At 46.0% G+C, this 22,307-nt stretch overlaps 1 pseudogene; it reads left to right on the top strand.

Moving 5' to 3' along the window:
* Positions 1 to 17,464: 17,464 nt before the first annotated feature.
* Positions 17,465 to 19,221, top strand: LOC123129472 (receptor-like protein EIX2; annotated as a pseudogene).
* The last annotated feature ends 3,086 nt before the right edge of the window (positions 19,222 to 22,307 follow it).

The following is a 22,307-nucleotide window of genomic DNA, read 5'->3' as shown; positions in this document are numbered from 1 at the left end:
GCATAGCTTTTGTCTATTTTTGCATTACTCTTTTTTTATTATGTTCCTTAACGACATGTTGCACCCGTACACTTTGGTACGGCCAAAATACGCCAGGGGCTTTAGTACCCCTCAATATGGTGTGAGAAGTCCGAACACTTTAACAAGTGCGGCACCCCGAACTTATAGCATTATATGCATCGGCTCCGAATCATGTCTTGGGTCAATAGTTGGGTTTTCCCGGCTCCTATGTTTTGATGCCTTACGTTCTGCTATATCGGCTAAGGTAGCACTAGGAGAACCACTGCGATTGTGCCCCAGTTGAGCTGGGTCGAGCACCTCAGTGGAGAAAGCTAAAACTGACTGTCATGATGAAGCGAGAGCTGGTCGCTGTTCGAGAGGTTTTTCGAGTCCCTAAAGACTTATGCCGCTTAGAGCGAGGAGTCGGCTCTATCCGGCCAAGGCGTGGATAGCACCCCGAACTCGATCTTCCGAATACCAGGGGCTTCGCCGAAATTTAAAATTATAGAATTCTATGGCTAAGTAAGAGTGTTCACGCATTATAGTCTGATTGCCTTGTTCGTTGGGCTGAGCGCCTCCCTCGAAGGACCCAAACATGGGAAAAAGAGCGCTCAGGTTTATCCCCGAACACCCCAGCACTAGCGGCACAGGGGCAGAAGCCGACGACTCGCCATCTCTCAGAATTGATAAACAGCCGCATAGAAGGTAATATTTTAAATTCCAAACAGCATTGCTTAGCGCATATGAACAAGTTTTCAGCGCACAAGACAAAACGAGCAAGTTTCACTCAAAAATTACATCCCTAGAACATTCATCCGCCACAAGGCAGGCACCCTTTAGAACATCCTTATAATAATTCTTGGGCTTGCGATGCTCTTTCCCCAGCGGTGGCCTGTCCTTCACAAGCTTCTCAGCATCCAGCTTGCCCCAGTGCACCTTAGCACGGGCAAGGGCCGTACGGGCACCTTCAATGCAGACGGAGTGCTTGATGACTTCGAGCCTTGGACAGGCCTCCACCAGCCGCCGCACCAGCCCGAAATAGCTCCCAGGCAGAGCCTCTCTAGGCCACAGCCGAACTATGAGGCCCTTCATGGCCTGTTCGGCCGCCTTGTGGAGCTCGACCAGTTGCTTCAGCTGGTCGCTTAGGGGCACGGGGTGTCCGGCCTCAGCATACTGAGACCAGAACACCTTCTCTGTCGAGCTGCCCTCCTCGGCTCGATAGAATGCGGCGGCATCAGACACAGTCAGGGGAAGATCTGCGAACGCTCCTGGAGAGCTCTGGATTCGGGTAAGTAACAAGTAACTCACGTTTATGTGTTTGCTTTGCATAAAGAATGCCTTACCCACCACTATCTTCTTCACCTCATCCAACTCCTGGAGGGTCTTCTGGGATTCGGCTTGGCAGACTTGGCATTTTCAATAGCCGCCACGAGCTCGGACACTCGCGTCTTTGAGTCAAGCTCCAAACTCTCATGTTTTTTCATGAGAACCTGGAGCTCTTGCCGCACCTTGCCAACCTGGGCCTCGTACTTCTCCCGCTCGGTGCGCTCCGTGGCCGCCCTCTTCTCGGCCTCGACCAGCGCTTGCTTAAGGGTCGCCACCTCAGACATGGCCCCTACAATAGCCACGATAATCCTGTCATTTTTTGCAATTGCACCTTTTTATATATATTTAAACAAGGTATTTCTTACCTTCATTGTCCTCGAGCTTCTTCTTGGCACGCCCGAGCTCTTGCTCGGACCGCTCGAGGTTCTGCTTTAGCGTGTCCACTTCCGCAGTCAGTGCGGCAGATGCAAGCAGTGAAGCCTGCATACGCATATTGACTCCTTTTTGTTAGACTCCTGTGAATTTTATTTGATCCTCTATTCGGCTTTTCTTCCCGAAAGCCAAACAGAGCATCAGGGGCTACTGTCTATGCGGTAATATTACTTACACATTCTTTACTCACCTCAAAGCCTGTTAAAAGGCTAGTACAAGCTTCAGTCAGTCCGCTCTTGGCGGACCGAACCTTCTGGACCACCACACTCATAATGGTGTGGTGCTCCTCATCGATGGAGGCGCCTTGGAGTGCCTCCAACAGATTGTCTGGCGCCTCCGGTTGGACGGGGGTCACCGACACGGTGGGCTTGCTCCTCTTGGAAGGAGGTCCCCCGTCGGACTCTGGAACCTTTGAAGGTTCCGGAGTGGTGTCTGGCCTAGAGCCGGACTTGGAGCCCTGGGGGGTTTCATCCCCTTTACTTCTGGAGTCTGGGAGGTCGCCTTGCGGCGCCTCCAGGACCACCTCCTCCCGGCTTGGAACCTATTGGGACAACACTTCGGCGTTGGAAGCGAGTTCACATCCGACGAGTCCAGTGAGCCTCTCGACGACGCGTCGAGCCGGTCTTTGGGTGGGCTACATAAACATATTCGACATAAGGGAAAGCTGTGCAATAAACGAATACTATGAATTACTCTGGTATCCGGATACTTATGATTTTGCCAGGGGCTTGGCCCTCGGCGGCCACTCCTCTCCGCTGTCGTCGGCGTCGGTGGAGTAGTCCTGAGGAAGGGTTTTCCCCTTCTTGGACCCTCCGGCCTCCCCAGAGAGGGCGGCCTTCCTTTTCTTCTCTCCTCCCGCTGGAGGGGGAGAGGTCTCTTCTTCTTCCTCCTCGTCTTCACGGGAGGAATGCGCCTCAGAACCGTCGGATGATGGATCCGACACCTCCTGACGCCGGGCACTCTTTCGAGTCCCCGTGGCCTTTTCACGGCCTTCTTCTCCGGTGCCACATAGGGTGCCGGAACCAGCAGCTTCGCCAAGCGAGCGTCCGCTGGGCCTTCGGGCAAAGGAGCCGGATAGTTGATCTGTCCGGACGTCACCTGCCAATCCTGTCAAAGGTAAGGGAGCTTAGATCCCGCATGGAGTCAAACTATGAAAAACTGATACCCTGTAAAAGGAAAAAACAGCTTACCGCATGAGCGTGACGCTGCGTACTGAATCCACGATCCTCGGTAGCGGATGCGGGGGCCTCGGCGCCCTTGAAAAGCACCTTCCAGGCATCTTCATACATCGTGTCGAAGAGCCTGCTTAGATTTTGGTGCCGCGCCGGGTTGAACTCCCACAGGTTGAAAGCCCGTTGTTGACACAGGAGGACCAGGCGGACGAGCATAACCTGGACTACGTTGACAAGTTTGAGCTTCTTGTCCACCAGGGTTTGGACACATGTTTGGAGTCCAGTCAGCTCTCCTTTTTACCCCATGACAGGCCCGTCTCCTTCCAGGAGGTGAGCCGCGTAGGGGGTCCGGATCGAAACTCGGGGGCTGCGACCCATTCGGGGTCACGCGGCTCGGTGATGTAAAACCACCCCGATTGCCACCCCTTCAGGGTCTCCACAAAGGAGCCCTCGAGCCATAAGACGTTGGGCATCTTGCCCACCATGGCGCCTCCGCACTCTGCCTGGTTGCCGCGCACCACCTTCGGCTTGACATTAAAAGTCTTGAGCCATAGGCCGAAATGGGGGTGGATGCAGAGGAAAGCCTTGCACATGACGATAAACGCCGAGATGTTGAGGACAAAGTTCGGGGCCAGATCATGGAAATCCAGGCCATAGTAGAACATGAGCCCCCGGACAAATGGGTGGAGAGGGAAGCCCAGTCCGCGGAGGAAATGGGGGAGGAACACCACCCTCTCATGGGGCCTAGGGGTGGGGACGATCTGCCCCTTTTCGGGAAGCCGGTACGCGATGTCGTTAGACAAGTATCCGGCCTTCCTCAGTTTTTTGATGTGTCCCTCCGTGATGGAGGAGACCATCCACTTGCCTCCCGCTCTGGACATGGCTGGAGAAGGTTGAGGTGGGGAGTGCAGACTTGGGCGCTGGAGCTCGAGTGTGCGAGAATGGATAAGCAAGGGAGGAAGAAGGCGTAGGTGAAAAGGTGGATCCTTATCCCCTTATATGGGTGGACGCAACTACGTGTCCCCACTAGCCTGGTAAAACTCGCTTATCTCCAAGCGCCGTAATCAATGGCGCGGTTGGGTTACCCACGCCCGTATTGATGAGAATCCCGGAATAAGGGGACACGATCTCTGCTTTAACAAGACGTGCCAAGGAAACCGCCTCACATGATGCGCTGAGGTGGGATAATAAAACGACTCGGATAAAGGCTGGCGTGGTGTGTCACTACGGATACGTCAGCAGATAGATTGTGTAATTATTCTCTCTATGGCAATATGTGGAAACTTATTTTGCAGAGCCGGACACTATCTTTGTGTTCAAAATCTTCTACGAAGTACTTGGAGGAGGAACCCGCCTTGCAATGCCGAAGAGGGGCCCACGAGGCAGGGGGTGCGCCCTAGGGGGGGGGGGGCGCCCCCTACCCTCGTGAGCACCTCGTGGCCTTCTTGACGGGTGGTCCAAGTCTCCCGGATCTTATCTATTGAGAAAATCACGTTTCCGGAGGTTTCATTCCGTTTGGACTCCGTTTGATATTCCTTTTCTTCGAAACCCTAAAACAGGCAAAAACAGCAATTCTGGGTTGGGCCTGTGGTTAATAGGTTAGTCCCCAAAATAATATAAAAGTGGAAAATTAAGCCCAGTAATGTCTAAAACAGTAGATAATATAGCATGGAGCAATCAAAAATTATAGATACGTTGGAGATGTAATACCTCGCCACGCGTTGTGCTACCTCTTGAGCACTGCGTTGGTTTTCCCTTGAAGAGGAAAGGGTGATGCAGCAAAGTAGCGTAAGTATTTCCCTCAGTTTTTGAGAACCAAGGTATCAATCCAGTAGGAGGCCACGCACGAGTCCCTTGCACCTACACAAACAAATAAAATCCTCACAACCAACGCAATAAAGGGGTTGTCAATCCCTTCACGGTCACTTACGAAAGTGAGATCTGATAGATATGATAAGATAATATTTCTGGTATTTTTATGATAAAGATGCAAAGTGAAGAAAGCAAAATAAACAGAAAAGGAAATAGCTTGTTGACGGAAGATTAATATGATGGAAAATAGACCCGGGGGCCATAGGTTTCACTAGTGGCTTCTCTCGAGAGCATAAGTATTATGGTGGGTAAACAAATTACTGTTGAGCAATTGACAGAATTGAGCATAGTTATGAGAATATCTAGGTATGATCATGTATATAGGCATCACGTCCGAGACAAGTAGACCGACTCCTGCCTGCATCTACTACTATTACTCCACACATCGACCGCTATCCAGCATGCATCTAGAGTATTAAGTTCAAAAGAACAGAGTAACGCTTTAAGCAAGATGACATGTTGTAGATGGATAAACTCATGCAATATGAAATAAACCCCATCTTGTGATCCTCGATGGCAACAATACAATACGTGCCTTGCTACCCCTACTGTCAGTGGGAAAGTACACCGCAAGATTGAACCCAAAGCTAAGCACTTCTCCCATTGGAAGAAAGATCAATCTAGTAGGCCAAACCAAACTGATAATTCAAAGAGACTTGCAAAGATAACCAATCATACATAAAAGAATTTAGAGAAGATTCAAATATTTTTCATAGATAAACTTGATCATAAACCCACAATTCATCGGTCTCAACAAACACACCGCAAAATAAGATTACATTGAATAGTTCTCCACAAGAGAGGGGGAGAACATTGTATTGAGATCCAAAAAGAGAGAACATGCCATCTAGCTAATAACTATGGACCCGAAGGTCTGAGGTTAACTACTCACACTTCATCGGAGAGACTATGGTGTTGATGTAGAAGCCCTCCGTGATGGATACCCCCTCCGGAGGAGCTCCAGAACAGGCCCCAAGATGGAATCTCACGGATACAGAAAGTTACGGCGGTGGAATTAGGGTTTTGGCTTCATATCTGGTAGTTTGGGGGTACGTAGGTATATATAGGAGGAAGAAGTACGTCGGTGGAGCAACGTGGGCCCCACGAGGGTGGAGGGCGCGCCTGGGGGGTAGGCGCGCCCCCTACCTCGTGCCCTCCCGGTTGCTTTCTTAACGTAGGTTCCAAGTCCTCTGGATCATGTTCATTCTGAAAATCACGTTCTCGAAGGTTCCATTCCGTTTGGACTCCGTTTGATATTCTTTTTCTGTGAAACTCTGAAATAGGCAAAAAAATAAGCAACTCTGGGCTGGGCCCCTGGTTAATAGGTTAGTCCCAAAAATAATATAAAAGTGTCTAATAAAGCCCAATAATGTCCAAAACAGGATATAATATAGCATGGAACAATAAAAAATTATAGATACGTTGGAGACGTATCAAGCATCCCCAAGCTTAATTCCTGCTCGTCCTCGAGTAGGTAAATGATAAAAACAGATTTTTTGATGTGGAATGCTACTTGGCATAATTTCAATGTAATTCTCTTAATTGTTGTATGAATATTCAGATCCGAAAGATTCAAGACAAAAGTTCAATATTGACATAAAAATAATAATACTTCAAGCATGCTAACTAAGCAATTATGTCTTCTCAAAATAACATGGCCAAAGAGAGTTATCCCTACAAAATCATATAGTCTGGCTATGCTCCATCTTCACCACACAAAGTATTTAAATCATGCACAACCCCAATGACAAGCCAAGCAATTGTTTCATACTTTTGGTGTTGTCAAACTTTTTCAATCTTCACGCAATACATGAGCGTGAGCCATGGACATAGCACTATATGTGGAATAGAATGGTGGTTGTGGAGAAGACAAAAAGGGAGAGGATAGTCTCACATCAACTAGGCGTATCAACGGGCTATGGAGATGCCCATTAATAGATATCAATGTGAGTGAGTAGGGATTGCCATGCAACAGATGCACTAGAGCTATAAGTATATCAAAGCTCAACAAAAGGAACTGAGTGGGTGTGCATCCAACTCGCTTGCTCATGAAGACCTAGGGCATTTTGAGGAAGCCCATCATTGGAATATACAAGCCAAGTTCTATAATGAAAAATTCCCACTAGTATATGAAAGTGATATCATAGGAGACTCTCTATCATGAAGATCATGGTGCTACTTTGAAGCACAAGTGTGGTAAAAGGATAGTAGCATTGTCCCTTCTCTCTTTTTCTCTCATTTTTTGGGCCTTTTCTCTTTTTTTGTGGCCTCTTTTTTAGTCCGGAGTCTCATCCCGACTTGTGGGGGAATCATAGTCTCCATCATCCTTTCCTCACTTGGGACAATGCTCTAAAAATGATGATCATCACACTTTTATTTACTTACAACTCAATACTTAGAACAAAATATGACTCTATGTGAATGCCTCCGGCGGTGTACCGGGATATGCAATGAATCAAGAGTGACATGTATGAAAGAATTATGAACGGTGACTTTGCCACAAATACAATGTCAACTACATGATCATACAAGCAATATGACAATGATGAAGCGTGTCATAATAACGGAAAGGTGGAAAGTTGCATGGCAATATATCTCGGAATGGCTATGGAAATGCCATGATAGGTAGGTATGGTGGCTGTTTTGAGGAAGGTATATGGTGGGTGTATGATACCGGCGAAAAGTGCATGATAGTAGAGGGGCTAGCAATGGTGGAAGGGTGAGAGTGCGTATAATCCATGGACTCAACATTAGTCATAAAGAACTCACATACTTATTGCAAAAATATATTAGTTATCGAAACAAAGTATTACGCGCATGCTCCTAGGGGGATAGATTGGTAGGAAAAGACCATCGCTCGTCCCCGACCGCCACTCATAAGGAAGACAATCAATAAATAAATCATGCTCCGACTTCTTCACATAACGGTTCACCATACATGCATGCTACGAGAATCACAAACTTCAACACAAGTATTTCTCAAATTCACAACTACTCAACTAGCATGACTCTAATATCACCATCTCCATATCTCAAAAAACAATTATCAAGTATCAAACTTCTCATAGTATTCAACACACTCATAAAAAATTTATTAATCTTGAATGCCTAACATAATTAAATCAAATTACCATGCTGTTTTGTAGGACTATCAAAATAATCTAAGTGAAGCATGAGAGAACAATAGTTTCTATAAAACAAATCCACCACCATGCCCTAAAAGATATAAGTGAAGCACTAGAGCAAAAACTATATAACTCAAAAGATATAAGTGAAGCACATAGAGTATTCTAACAATTTCCAAATCATGTGTGTCTCTCTCAAAAGGTGTGTACAGCAAATATTATTGTAGAAAACTAACAAATAAAGACTCAAATAATACAAGATGCTCCAAGCAAAACACATATCATGTGGTAAATAAAAATATAGCTCCAAGTAAAGTTACCGATGGAAGTAGACGAAAGAGGGGATGCCTTCCAGGGCATCCCCAAGCTTGGGTTTTTAGGTGTCCTTAGATTATCTTGGGGTGCCATGGGAATCCCCAAGATTATGCTCTTGCCACTCCTTGTTCCATAATCCATCAAATCTTTTACCCAAAATTTGAAAACTTCACAACACAAAACTTAAAGTAGAAATCTCGTGAGCTCCGTTAGCGAAAGAAAACAAAACACCACTTCAAGGTACTGTAATGAACTCATTCTTTATTTATATTGGTGTTAAACCTACTGTATTCCAACTTCTCTATGGTTTATAAACTATTTTTCTAGCCATAGATTCATCAAAATAAGCAAACAACACACGAAAAACAGAATCTGTGAAAAAACAGAACAGTATGTAGTAATCTGTAGCTAACGCAAGTTCTGGAACCCCAAAAATTCAAAAATAAATTTCTGGACGTGAGGAATTTATCTATTAATCATCTGAAAAAATAATTAACTAAATATCACTTTCCAAATAAAAATGGCAGCAATTCTCGTGAGCACTAAAGTTTCTGTTTTTTACAGCAAGATTAAAAAGACTTTCCCCAAGTCTTCCCAACGGTTCTACTTGGCACGAACACTAATTAAACACAAAAAACACAACCAAAACAGAGTCTAGATAAATTATTTGTTACTAAACAGGATAAAAATCAAGGAATAAAAATAAAATTGGGTTGCCTCCCAACAAGCGCTATCGTTTAATGCCCCTAGCTAGGCATAAAAGCAAGGATAGATCTAGGTATCTTTACTTGTTAATTCTTTAATGAGACATCTATCACCGTTAAGAGTTTCTTTCCTTTTATCAATTATCAAACTTCTAGGCACAAAATCAAAACAATCATTAGTAGCAAACGGTTCCTTAATGATTGCAAAAAGATTGGGATGAATACTTATAGATTTGAGATCCGCAGTTTCCTTGCTAGAGGATTCACCCTTATTTTTAGGAACATACATAAGCTTGGTAATTTTAGTTGGAGGACTTGTAGTATTCTTTACGGAAGAAAAAGCGGTTCCCAAGTTGGTAATGATACCCTCAAGTTTATCGATTCTAGTGGAATCCTGATTTATTCTTTCATTAACTATGGGTTCCTTCTCCTTAATATTTTTCAAAGTGACTCCTACTTTAGATCCATATTGAGTAATTTGGTTGTGGATCTTTTTATACAAATTTTCAATTAACTCTACGGTAGCAACTTTATTTTCAATAATTTCAAGTTTTTGCATTACATGCTCCAAAGTTAACATAGTTCCATTAACCAAAAGAGGGGGTGAGCCAAACAAATCTATCATAGCATTATAGGAATAAAAAGTGTGGCTACCCAAGAAATTCCCTCCGGTAATGGTATCATGGACATATCTATGCCAAGGAGTAGTGCCTACATAAAAATTGCATAGAAGAACGCAAGTAGATTGCTTTCTGGTAGATCTATTTTGAGCATTACAAATTCTATACCAAGCGTCTTTTAGATTTTCTCCTTCCCTTTGATTAAAATTAAGAACTTCATTTTCGGGAGACAACAGAGAAGATAGGGGACTAGCCATAACGACAACCAAGCAATCCAACACACAAGCAAACAAGAAACGGGCAAAAAGAGGCAAATGGAGAAATAGAAGGAGGACAGAGAGAGGGCGAATAAAACAGCAAGGGTGAAGTGGGGGAGAGGAAAACGAGAGGCAAATGTCAAATAATGTAATGCGGGAGATAAGGGTTTGTGATGGGTACTTGGTATGTTGACTTTTGTGTAGACTCCCCGGCAATGGCGCCAGAAATCCTTCTTGCTACCTCTTGAGCACTGCGTTGGTTTTCCCTTTAAGAGAAAAGGATGATGTAGCAAAGTAGCATAAGTATTTCCCTCAGTTTTTGAGAACCAAGGTATCAATCCAGTAGGAGGCCACGCACGAGTCCCTCGCACCTACACAAACAAATAAAATCCTCGCAACCAACACAATAAAGGGGTTGTCAATCCCTTCACAGTCACTTATGAAAGTGAGATCCGATAGATATGATACGATAATATTTTGTGTATTTTTATGATAAAGATGCAAAGTAAAGAAAGCAAAATAAACGAAAAAGGAAATAGCTTGTTGACGGAAGATTAATATGATGGAAAATAGACCCGGGGGCCATAGGTTTCACTAGTGGCTTCTCTCGAGAGCATAAGTATTACGGTGGGTAAACAAATTACTGTTGAGCAATTGACAGAATTGAGCATAGTTATGAGAATATCTAGGTATGATCATGTATATAGGCATCACGTCCGAGACAAGTAGACCGACTCCTGCTTGAATCTACTACTATTACTCCACACATCGACCGCTATCCAGCATGCATCTAGAGTATTAAGTTCAAAAGAACAGAGTAACGCTTTAAGCAAGATGACATGATGTAGAGGGATAAACTCATGCAATATGAAATAAACCCCATCTTGTGATCCTTGATGGCAATAATACAATACGTGTCTTGCTGCCCCTACTGTCAGTGGGAAAGGACACCGCAAGATTGAACCCAAAGCTAAGCACTTCTCCCATTGCAAGAAAGATCAATCTAGTAGGCCAAACCAAACTGATAATTCGAAGAGACTTGCAAAGATAACCAATCATACATAAAAGAATTCAGAGAAGATTCAAATATTGTTCATAGATAAACTTGATCATAAACCCACAATTCATCGGTCTCAACAAACACACCACAAAAGAAGATTACATCGAATAGATCTCCACAAGAGAGGGGGAGAAATTTGTATTGAGATCGAAAAAGAGAGAAGAAGACATCTAGTTAATAACTATGGACCCGAAGGTCTGAAGTAAACTACTCACACTTCATCGGAGAGGCTATGGTGTTGATGTAGAAGCCCTCTGTGATCGATGCCCCCTCCGGCAGAGCTCCGGAAAAGGCCCCAAGATGGGATCTCACGGATACAGAAAGTTACGGCAGTGAAATTAGGGTTTTGGCTCCGTATCTGGTAGTTTATGGGTACGTAGGTATATATAGGAGGAAGAAGTACGTCGGTGGAGCAAAGTGGGCCCCACGAGGGTGGAGGGCGTGCCTGGGGGGTAGGCGCGCCCCTACCTCGTGCCCTCCTGGTTGCTTTCTTGACGTAGGGTCCAAGTCCTCTAGATCATGTTCGTTCCGAAAATCACGTTCCCGAAGGTTTCATTCCGTTTGGACTCCGTTTGACATTATTTTTCTGCGAAACTCTGAAATAGGCAAAAAAACAGCAATTCTGGGCTGGGCCTCCGGTTAATAGGTTAGTCCCAAAAATAATATAAAAGTGTATAATAAAGCCCAACAATGTCCAAAACAGGATATAATATAGCATGGAACAATAAAAAATTATAGATACATTGGAGATGTATCAAGCTGCCCCGACCTCGCCGTCGCGCACGCCGAGCGCCCTGCCCCGACCTCGCCACCGCTCGCCTGCACTGTGAGCCTCACTGCGTCGTTCCCCCTCCTCTCCCCCTTCCCCGCGCGCCCAACGCCGCCGCCCGCCCCGACGCCAAAAACGAACGCCCTGTTCACATATATAGATTTTTTTGTTCATATTGTAGTTGTAGATGATGACGATGATGATGTATGTATGTTCATATTCAAAAGTTAGGATTTTTTTTCTGTTCATAGAATTTTTTTGGTGATATTATTGTAGAATATGCAAATGTTTGTATGTTCATATGCAAAGAATATGTCATTTTTTATAGAATTTTAATGATTTTTTCCTGTTGTAATTTTGTTCATAGAATTTTTATTGTTTTTTTCTGTTGTAATTTTGTTCATAAAGTTTTAGGATGAAAAAAGAAGAAGAAAAATAAAGGAGGAGGAGAAGTTTCGTTTAGTTTTAGGATTATTTTAATTTATGTTTAGTTTAGGAAGAAGGAAAAGAAAAAGGAGAAGAAGAGAAGAGGAAGAAGAAGAGAAATAAATAAGAAGAGGAAAAAGGGGGGAAAGAGGAAAAGAAGAAAAAAATAGATTTTTTTATTATTTTTCTTCTTCTCCTTTTTTTACTTCTTCTTTCTTTTCTTCGATCTTCTCCCTTTTTTATTTCTTCTTCATCTTCTTATTTTTATCGGGTATGTCGTTGTCGATATACCCCCTCCCGATAACTTCAACACGAGGGGCGGTCGATATACCCCCTCCCCTTAACATTATTTTCCCATGTATGTATGTCATCATTGTCGATATAACCCCCTCCCGGATAACTTTGACATGAGGGTCGTCGATATATATACCCCTCTCAGCCGTGATAACTTATACCACGGGAGCATCCCCCGGCCTCTCGCTCGACCAAAACTCTCGAGGACACCCAAACCCTAGAAAAAAACGATGTCGGTCTCCTACCCCCTCCCGCCACGCCCCTACCCGGCAAACTCTCTCGAGGCCACCCAAATTTACCAAGTTAAAAGAACGTTATCGTCGAGGCCACCCCAAACCCTTGAAGCGTTGCCGAGGCCACCCAAACCCTAGAGAAGCGTCAAGGCCACTAATATGATTCCTTATTGTGATTAGCTAGCTAGTTCTACGTTTGCCACTAATATATCCATCTGTCATGTTTGAATAATAATTGCCATGTTTTAAATATTTGCAGATACTATGGAGCACCTCCAAGACGAAGCAACAGAAGCGGTGTTGGGGGACATAATCGCTGCCGGAATTGATGTTGTCATGTTGTTTCTCAACGAAACCGATGGTCTGGAAGGACAGGGTGAAGAAGAAGGCTACGGTGATCAAACAATGGAGGAGGAAGAACATGATTATAATGTCTCTGGTGACCGAATGCCGGTGGAAGAAGGACACCTTGATGACGACTCCGTTGACCGAATGCCGATGGAAGAAGGACAACGTGATGACGGCTCTGGTGACCGAACGGAGTCCGGCCAGGTATATATATTAATTAAGCATGTGCTGACTATAGCTAATTGATGCATTAATTTTTTTGGTATGCACACATATTAATTAATAACTCGTGTCTTTCTTCTTTTTTCTAGCCCTCCGGATTGAGCAAAACTTCGGTAAAGAGACGAGGCCCGAAGAAAAAGTTGCGCTCGGATGAAAGGTTTGAGATCACAGCAATCGCGCGCGATGGACAACCGATTGAACCCATCCGGACAAAGGAAGCATTTGCTGCTCAGTGCGGGGTTCTTGTTAGGGACAAGATCCCAATCAGCATCCACCAATGGTATAAGCTGGCTAAAGATGACCCTGAGGTGTCTTATGTCAATGATATGCAGAAAAATGATCTTTGGATCGCGCTGAAGGAAAATTTCACCCTACCGCCAGAGGAGGATCCGGAGAAGCTAGTTAAAGAGCAATTGATCAAGTCTCATGCTCTTAAGAAGATGGCAGAACTATTCAGGAGGTGGAAGAATGAGCTGAAAACAACGTTTGTTGACAAAGAAGAGACACCATAATTCACCGGACGATATGAGAAGATCAGAGATCAGTGGGACGAATTTGTGGCCCACAAGACATCGGACAAGAGTAAGAAGATGTCAGCGACAAACAAGAAAAATGCTGCGAAGAAGAAGCTTCACCATCGCACGGGGTCAGGTGGCTACCTCAAAGCCCGGCCATTGTGGGCCAAGGCTGAGAATGACCTGCTTGATAAAGGGGTCGAACCAGAGACATTGAACTGGCCAGACCATTGCCGGACTTGGTTCTTCAAGGTTGGCGGAACCTTGGATGCTCTATCAGGGAAGTGTCATTGGACGAACGAGCAACTGCGAATACCCATCATGAAGCTTTGGCAGTATATCGATGCAGCGCAGCAAGGGATGTTCATTCCAAACAGAGAGAACGACGAGCTCACAATGGCCCTTGGGAATCCTGAGCACCCTGGACGGACACGAGGCATGCCAGGCTCCGTTCCGTGGAAGGCTGGGTTTCCGGACGCAGACAGTTACAAATGCCAGGAGAGGAGGAAGAAAGTGGAGCAGACCCAAATGCAGGTATTGCACACAAGGGTACAAGCGATAGAGGAACGAGAAGCAGATCGCAGCAAGCGACCTGCTGAAGCTTCCCCCGAAGCTACCCCGCCATCTCAGCGGAGAAGCAGCGTGGCTTCCACCGAGCTGCTTCAGCTGGAGCCTGTCTTCACGGCTCCTGCTATCTACCCCGTGAACTTAATCACGGAGTCTCAACATTGCTACCTTATGACGCAATGGATGAAATTGGAAGTCAAGGCGGCTGTTGGCTCTGTTGCACCTCCTGAACCTGGCGCAACATTTCACTGTCGGCCGATTCCAGAAGGATATGCTAGGATGATGGTGGATGAAATAACTGACGGATTTGAGGACCTCGAGCTTGACCACCCTACGGGTGAAGGGGAGACTCGACTGGGTTCTTCTCTGAAGACTCCATGCCTATGGCGGAAGGAGCTCATCAACCTTCTGAACTAGACGCCTCTGCCTCCTCCTCCTACTCCTCCGGCGAGTCAGGGAACTCCGCCTCCTCCTCCGGCGAGTGATCAGGGGACTCAGCCTCCTTCTCCGGCGCGTGGTGGCACTCCGCTTCCTTCTTCGCCTGCGCTGGCGCGCCCGAGTAGCCAGCCTCCTCCTGACCCGCCTCACCAGCAAGGGCAGAAGAGACCCGCCGCCGCTCCGGCTGCTCCAGTGCGTCGTAGTACTTCTCCTTCGCCTTGTAAGCAATGAAAGAAGACAGCTGCAGCCGCTCCGTCTACTCCGACGTCTAGTAGTACAGCCAGAGGCGGGAGGCAATACAGATTCGGTCCATCTCTCAAGCCTCTAGAGAAGTTACCATACGAGAGGACCGTGGAGAAAAATGCGAAGATCGTGGAAACCGAAGTGAAGGACTTCTTTGATGGGGTGAAAGCAAAGAAACATCCATCTCCGGAGGAGAAGATAGATTCGGTGAAATTAAAGCGCACAATTGATGCCCTGAGGAAACCACCAAAAATCTCCGCCAAAAACAAACTATGAGCGCATTACTGAAAAGGTATATATCAAAGCGGAGCGGTCGAGAAGTACTATCAGTGATCGAAGGTTAGCAGAACGACGAGAAGTGAAAAAATTGCCCAGCTCGGTGAACAAGTGAACCAATCGTGCCCCCCGATCAAGGTGTCTAGCGATATTGTCGCTAATGATTAGAGGATGGTGCCCGGTTATACCAATCTTGATGATTACCTGGCCGACGATGTACATTTTGAATCCTTGGAGGTGGACAAACACAAATACCATTACGGGAAGCCTCTCATCAAAGATGAAAAATCTCTAACAACAATGATGCAAAGATTGCATGATTGGTACATGAAAACCTGCAGAGAGTCTGGGGGACGAATACTTTGATGCTGAGAGTTAAAGAGGAGCACGACCTAGTTGGGATTGATCTGTTGTCTATTCCATTTGAGGAGTTCTTCCATTAACGACCACTTGCTACTGTCTGTAAGTACTACTTATGTCATTAAGTCTCTATATATAGCTCAGCTCTTTCATTGCATGTATTTATAATTATCCTCACTATATTATGCAGATTAAAGACCGTCGAGTGCAGAAAAGAAGAAATATATGATATTGGGTTCATTAACACAAATCTCATAGATGAATATGTTGTTAAAAAGAATGCCAAAGAAGCCGAGGCCAACTTGCTCAAATCGTTGGTAATAAATCAAAACAAAGATAAAATATTCTTTCCTTACAACTTCAAGTGAGTGTTACTGTCTTGTGCATATTCGGTTTCCCTTATTACTCGAGGTTATAGTAATGTAATTAATTGATGAGTTATGCATGCGTGCGCAGCTTCCACTATATTCTCTTGGAGATTAAGCTTGAGCAGGGACTAGTAATCGTCTTAGACTCGAGACGAAAAGATCCTGAGACCTATGCGGACATGACTAAAATTCTCCACAAGTAAGTTCAATCGATCATTATCACACCATATCGGCAACTTTTTGTTCATTTTCTGATATCTCAAGTAATAATTATTATCTTTGTCTTGCAGCGTTTGGAAAAAGTTCATCGCAGAAGCTCCGGGACTGCCAAAGGGGCTGTGATATACATACCCGAAAGTAAGTACTACTAGCTAGCTACTTTCGCGCATCTCTCGTTGATTCTAGCTACTTTCATCAATGCCATTTATAATGCTTCATTATCAGTTTGATTGACCTCTATTTCTCGTAAAGTGCTTGTGGCAGGAACAAGGGAATGATTTCTGTGGATACTACGTCTGCGAGTTCATCTACAACGCGACTTGCAAAAATAAGTGGGGCTACTCTCAAAGACAATTTGATGTGCGTAAGCAATACTATTCACAATTTCATTTTATTACACCATCATTTCTATTGAGTTTCATTCATATATATGTATTAACCCCCTTCTTGAAATTAGACACGGCAGATGCGGAATGAACTCCTACCAGAAGATCGCATGAAAGAAATTCAAGAGGAATTGGCGTGATTCTTTGTTGACCACGTCATCAATAAAGCCGGAGAATACCATGTCGAAGCTAAGTTCTTATATAATTAGGGGAGATTATATTGTAAGAGATCTTATTGTATATATGTAGACAGTAGCGTCGGATAGATATACGAAAACTTGTTGTTCGTGCAATCTCTCAGAGAAGGAGAGGTCAATATCACTTCTCTCGGTATGCATGACGAACTTCTGTACTTAATGGTTTCTTTCATTTGCTTACTAGCTAGCGTGTCGAGAGCCTCTCTATACGTATAGTACATAGGTTCGACCAAGCACGGAGATAAGAGAGGACACTTCTCTCTATTAATTAATTAGCTACCTAACACAATATGTGAAACACCTTAATTAACCATACAAAACCCCCAAATCCTCCCCCCTTCAGAAAAAAACAAAAACCCTAGCCCCTAAAAAGCTGACGCGTGGATGCCTATAGGTCCCCGTTGGTGGCACCAACCGGGACCAAAGGCCCTCCTGCCTGGGCTCGCCGCAGCAGACACGTGGAGGCCCATCTGTCCCAGTTCGTATAAGAACCGAACCGGGACTAAAGGCCAAGGGCTTTAGTAACGACCCTTTAGTCCCGGTTCCTAAACCGGGACAAATGGGCCTTACGAATCGGGACAAATGGACCTTTTTCTACTAGTGTGACTCGGCAACTCCAACCGAGGACGGGCTAGTGAACTGAGACCATATATATATATTCATCAAAAGCACGAAGCCGATATGTGGACTGCCCACACCACCGTCTGCCTGGTGCCCACCATGCATCCTCCTCCAAAGTTGCTCCTCCTCCTCGCGGTCCTGCTCGCCGCCTCATCACATGCACTGGTGTAGCGGCCACCGGCGGCCGCCTGCATGAGGCAGGAGAGGGACACCCTGCTGGCATTCAAGCAAGGCATCACTATCACCAGCGACACTGATGGCCTCCTCGCCTCATGGTGCAAAGACGACTGCTGCCAGTGGAGAGGTGTCCGGTGCAGCAACCGGACCGGCCATGTCGTCGTGCTTAACCTTCAAGGACAGGAGCTGGTCGGTGAGATAAGTCCTTCCTTGCTCTCCCTGCGGCACCTAGAACATCTTGATCTTACCTCCAATAGCCTTGTTGGACCAGCTGATAGTATTCCCAAATTTCTGGGTTCCCTAGGTAACCTGAGATATCTCAACCTATCCGGAGTACCATTTTCTGGCGAAGTGCCTCCCCACTTTGGCAACCTCTCCAAACTGCACTATCTTGACCTCTCAAGCTATGGAAACATGTACTCCGAGGATCTCTTGCGGTTAACACGTCTACCATCTCTAAGGTTTCTCAGCCTGTTTTTTGTGGACCTGAGTACGGTGGATGATTGGGCTCATGCGGTGAATGCCCTTCCTTTGAGGTCCCTTGATCTTGAAGGTTGCTCGCTAACAAGTGCGAACCAATCGCTCCCACACTCAAACCTTACTACAACTCTTGAGGTGCTCAACCTCGCTGTCAACAAGTTTGACCACCCGGTTGCATCTTGTTGGTTGTGGAACCTAACAAGACTCAAGCGGCTCTACCTTGATTATAACAAAGGCATGTATGGTCTGCTTCCTGATGCACTGGGGGTATGGTATCCTTGCAAGAATTATCCTTCTTAGCTAATAACACAATGAGCATGGACTCGGCGGACTTGAAGAACCTATGCAACTTGAGGTTCATAAACCTTGACAATTGTTTCTCAAATGGATTCGAAGCGGAGAGGCTCCCACAATGTTCCTCAAACAAGTTGCAGGAGTTGCTCCTGTCGGGTAACCAATTGCCAGGACCTCTAGCAAATTGGATGGGACACCGCACCAGCTTAGTCATTCTTGATCTCGGTTTTAACAAAATTACTGGGCCTATACCAGAAGTTATAGGGCACTTTACAAATCTGAAGGCTCTATACCTATTTCGCAACCACCTGACTGGACATGTGACACCTGAAATCGGTAATCTCACTAATTTGATTTGGTTGGATGTTAGTCAGAATCACTTGGATGGTTTGATCACAGAAGAACACTTGCATGGTCTGAAAAGCTTAGAGCAAATAGATTTATCTGACAATCAATTGGAGATTGTGGTGGGTTCAGAATGGGTTCCTCCCTTCAGACTGCAAGAAGCCAGTTTTGCATCTTGCCAGATGGGTCCTCTATTTCCTGCATGGCTTAGGTGGCAAGTGGATCTTACTCGCATTCATATCTCAAGCACAGGAATAACCGATAGGTTTCCAAATTGGTTCTCCAGTTCCTTCTCAAAGATCACATACTTGGATATATCCAATAACCGAATAAGTGGTGCCTTGCCAAAAAATATGGGTAACATGTCACTGGGAGCATTATATTCTAGTTCAAACAATATATCTGGAAGAATACCTCAATTGCCCAAAAATCTAGAAACATTGGACATATCAAGAAACTCTTTATCAGAAACCGATTATTTCCGCTTCTTTGACGAGGTGCATGACAAAGCCTATGTGTTCATAGTTTTCACTTGGGGCAAGTTTGCCAGGAAAAGGTAACTGCAAATCTACAATTCAAGTGCTAAATTAAATCAGCTTATGACAAGTGTCAGTCTATCATATGGGTTGTATGAATAAATGAAACTGAATAGTGTGTATTTAGAGACTTGTGCTACTATATGCCTTTTTTATTTTCGGTAAACTTGTAATAATGAATGTTGCATGATGCATGCAACCGTTCTTGGTTTGCACTTGTGAGCTATGATGAGTGTCGCTGTCAAAACCGGCGGATCTCGGGTAGGGGGTCCCGAACTGTGTGTCTAAGGTGGATGGTAACAGGAGGCTGGGGACACGATGTTTACCCAGGTTCGGGCCCTCTTGATGGAGATAAAACCCTATGTCCTGCTTGATTATTCTTGATAATATGAGTAGTACAAGAGTTGATCTACCACGATATCGGAGAGGCTAAACCCTAGAAGCTAGCCTATGGTATGATTGTATGTTGTCCTACGAACTAAAACCCTCTGGTTTATATAGACATCGGAGGGGGCTAGGGTTACACAAGGTCGGTTACAAAGGAGGAGATATACATATTCATATTGCCTAGCTTGCCTTCCACGCCAAGTAGAGTCCCATCCGGACATGGGACAAAGTCTTCAATCTTGTATCTTCATAGTCCAACAGTCCGGCCAAAGGATATAGTCCGGCTGTCCGGAGACCCCCTAATCCAGGACTCCCTTAGTAGCCCCTGAATCAGGCTTCAATGACGATGAGTCCGGCGCGCAGTGTTGTCTTCGGCATTGCAAGGCAGGTTCCTCCTCCGAATACACCACAGAAGAGTTTGAATACAAGGATAGTGTCCGACCCTGCAAAATAAGTTCCACATACCACCCTAGAGAGAATAATATTTCCACGAATCCAATTTGCTGACACGTTTCGGCGACATGACATCATGCCATGGCCCGGTAATTATTCGAACCGTTTTTCCTTAACCAGCCCCGTACATAACGCGAGGTGGTTTCTTGACACGTCTTGTCAAAGTAGAGATCATGTTCCCCTTATTGCGAGATCCTCATTAATACGGATGTGGGTAACCCAACCGTGCCTTGGACTCCTAGATTTTAGGCAAGTCCCAAACGGCCACCAGGAGGACGCTATAAAGGGATAAGGCTTTTACTTCTTCCCTCCCGTGCTCAATCGAACCCTTCCCCCGCCTCGAGTTCTAACACCCAAAGCCCAGGTCAGGTGCTTCGGACCTTCAATCATGTCCGGATCCAGCCTTCAAGGCCGGTGGATGCCTTCCCCCGTCACGGAGGAGGATATCAAGAAATTGAGGGAGGCCAGATACCTGACCGCCGAAATTTCACATAGGCTGCCCGCCAGAGGGCAGGTCATCCCTACTCCCGAACCCAACGAGAGCGTTGTGTTTGTCTCCCACTTCCTCCGAGGACTAGGCCTCGCTCTGGATCCTTTTGTTAGGGGTCTTATGTTTTATTACGGGTTGGATTTTCACGACCTAGCCCTGGATTCCCTCCTTCACATCTCGTCATTTATTGTCGTGTGTGAGGCCTTCCTCCGCATTACCCCTCACTTCGGCCTGTGGCTCAAGACCTTTGATGTGAAGCCGAAGATGGTCGAGGGGTAGTATGCAGCGTGCGGAGGTGCTCTAATAAGCAAAATTGCTGGCGCTCCATGGCCGAAGGGCCCCTTTCCAGGGGTGTCCGGATTGTGGCAACGGGAGTGGTTTTACATCACAGCTCCCCGAAGTGCCAAGTGGGTAGCTGCCCCCACCTTCCGCTCAGGCCCTCCACCACAACTGATGTCATGGATCAGCAGGGGGCTGAGCTAGGGCCCAACCAAGGACGTGCCCGTACTGCAGAGCCGCGTCCGAGATCTCTTTGAGGGAGATTTTAGTCTGGTTATGGTGATGCAAGTCATGCTGGTTCGTCGAGTCCAGCCTTGCAAACGCCGGCCCCTCCGCATGTGGGAATTCAACCCGGAAGGACCGCACACTATTCAGAATTTCCTCGGCCTGATGCACGAGGAGATGTACAAATCGTTCTTCGGACCCCAAATAGAGTGTCCGGACACTACCGAGGATGTGGGCCTGAGCAGCAACTGCACCACGGCCCAAGTAAGTAATCCCTTAGCCGAACACACTATCCTTTTCTTTATCATGACATCATTCTGAAGAATCACTCTTTGACCAGGACTGGATAACAAAGGCGAAGATGATCCGGTGTTCGGCCCCCCTTCCTGAAGGCCTGGATAATCCGGTGCTGGAAAAGATGCTCGAGCCAGCACCTTGCTTGGTGCCCTCAAAGGAAGATGAAGGGGGGAATAAAGAGGGCGAAAGTGGGCCTCCACTGCTACCTATTCCAACCGAGGGAATGAGCGTCTCCGTGAGGGCGGACAACCCAGGGGAAGAATTTAACATTCTCTCGCCTCGGGGAAGGAAGAGGACTACCTCTGAAGATCCGAAAACGAAGGTTTCCAAACGGGGGAAGAAACCTCTCCCAGAGGGTCCTGCCTCGGAGGGTGCTCTTGCCGCACAATGTCCGCGCAGGGGTCAGCCCTCTAATGAGCTGTAAGTAATAAAAAAAGTACTTAATAGCGAAGATATCCCACCTTACTTCTGAGGAAAATAACCGAAGTGTTTATCTTGCAGTTCGGATCTTAGCCCTTCTCAGCAGAGCTTGTCTTCGGGGGATCTTCTTCCGGAGATGATGGAGAGCGAAACGCCTCCCCCGGACTCCCCAGCTCAAGAAGCGGGCGACCTTGAAGTGTCATCGCGGAGGGTCTCTCCGGATCCGACGGGGCCAGAAGACGATCCTATGGCCACCTGATGTCCCCAGTATCTGGCTCTTGAAGAGAGGAACCAATAGAGTCCGGCACCGTCTGGTATGGGGTCAGACGTACTGAGGGATCTGCTAGAGCGAGCGACTATCTTAGAAGAGCACCGTGCATTGATGGGTACGGTGGTTGAAAGGATTTCGTCCGTCGAAAGCGGGTTGCATGAAGCCTTTATGAGTCTACTAACGGGTTTTGAGGTACGTGAAATGATGTACATTTTTGACAGTACCGTACATTTTAAGGTGTGCCCTGTGTAGATAGTAGCCCCTGAGACTCTGGTTGTCGTCGAGAAT

The sequence above is a fragment of the Triticum aestivum genome, chromosome 6A (assembly GCF_018294505.1).
Source record: "Triticum aestivum cultivar Chinese Spring chromosome 6A, IWGSC CS RefSeq v2.1, whole genome shotgun sequence".
NCBI lineage: Eukaryota > Viridiplantae > Streptophyta > Magnoliopsida > Poales > Poaceae > Triticum > Triticum aestivum.
This window is presented reverse-complemented; position numbering and strand designations above follow the sequence as displayed.